Genomic DNA, 1,814 nt, shown 5'->3' with positions numbered 1-1,814 from the left:
GAGAAACTGCTGCTCCCCGTGTCACCTCCCTCAGCTGGAGCCTTCTTTTGAAGGTGCAAAGTGGAACATTTTGGGGGTTTTTACAGGACTTTTTTCCCCTCCTCCATCATTCTTTTAAAAACAAAAACAAAACCACCTAAGTAAGCTGCTCCTTGAAATACCAGCGTGAAGCCTGGCCTTTGTGCAAAACCCAGGGAAATATTGAGCTGGAACCTGATTGAAAACCAAATAAATCAATCTTTGCTGGGGGTGGCAGCAATGGAAGAAGGATCTGGTGATGGAAACTGCTCTGAAGCTCCCATGGCACAGGGACCCTTCCAGCAGCTGCTGCAGTGTCTTGCTTGGGCTCTGCTTTCCAGCCTTTATCCAGTTCCTCTCAAACCTCAGCAGCTTTGTCTCAGAAATACCGCTTTTAACTGCAGCAACACGGAGAGAGGCACCTGAAAATTGAAGGGTAGGGGAAAGATGCCGGTGAACACAGATTTCCTGTCGCTCCCTGCTGTTTCTGGAGTTGTTTTATGGTGAAGTTGTGCTTTAAATGAGCTTAAAGGGAGATGAAGTTGCAGGAGAAGTCAGCAATGCCCAGTTTTAGGTAGAGCAGAGTGGGGCTGTGGTTGGACACCAAGTCCCTGCTCTGCGCCGATGCCGGCAGCGATGCTCCTGGGTCCTCCCGGTTCATCAAGGACCTCTCTTCCCTTTACAGACACGGGGACCCTGGCAGTCTGGAGCAGCACAGCTCAGCGTCCACAACAGAAAGGTTTTAAATACAATAAACCTGGAGTTTTTTTCCCTTTGCCATTCCCCACAGCTATGTTGAAAGTGATTCCTTTCTTATCCCACTCCTGCTATGGAAATTATTCATTTCTTTGGAGAGAAAAAAGGCGAAGATGTTGTTTTCCTCCTGCTGCAAGCACTGCTCGGGTTTTATTGCCTGGTTTCCACGTTGCCTTGCCCAGCCGCGTGTGGACTTTCTCAGTGCTGTTCAAACACATCCGCAGGTGCGTGTGTGGAAACAAAGGCGAGCTTGCCATCGAGTGGATTATCTGCCGAGCCGTCTGTCATCGTAAGAAAAGCCATCGCTGAAGGGGATTAGCATAAAGTGCACCAATAACTTCCAACAAGAGGCCTGTTAATCACTGCCTAATTCCCCTTCCCGCTCCACGGGGGAGGCTGGGTCGTTGGGCCAGAGTTACAAGGGAGCTGTCAGGCAGCGGAGGGTTTTGAGAGGCGAACATTGACGCTCTGGTAACAAAACACCATGGAGATCTCAGCCAGCGCCTTTGTGGCTGAAGAGGGGAAATCTCGCTAATGACAGCCCTGTGCCAGGGCCCGGCTGTGCGCAAACAGCTCCCATCTCACTGGCTTTGAGTGTCCTGTGAAGAGCAGCTTGAGCCGTGGTGTTTGGACACGCGGGCCCTGTGACAGTGACAGCGGCTGCCGCGCGTTCGGCCCCGTGAGACGCTGCCCAGGCAGCCCCATGGAGACACAGCGGGGCTGAGCCGTGGGGCAAAGCCGTCTGCTGTCTCCTTTGGGGGGTTCTCACCTGTGGGGCACAAAGAAAGCTCCTGGTGCATGGAGAGAGGGTTAGAGCAAATAAAATAACATGGGGCTGGTCCAGGGGGACATTATAGTGACCTTCAATACCTGAAAGGTGCCTGTAAGAAATCTGGGGAAGAGCTGTTCACTGGGGCATGGAGCAATAGGATGAGGGGTAATGGTTTTAAACTGGAAAAGGGCAGATTTAGGTTGGATATGAGGAAAAAGCTCTTCCCCATGAGGTGGTCGATCAGTGGCACAGGTTGCCCAGAGGTGGT

The sequence above is a fragment of the Mesitornis unicolor genome, unplaced genomic scaffold (genome assembly GCF_000695765.1).
Source record: "Mesitornis unicolor isolate BGI_N332 unplaced genomic scaffold, ASM69576v1 scaffold6846, whole genome shotgun sequence".
Taxonomy (NCBI): Eukaryota; Metazoa; Chordata; class Aves; order Mesitornithiformes; family Mesitornithidae; genus Mesitornis; species Mesitornis unicolor.
This window is presented reverse-complemented; position numbering follows the sequence as displayed.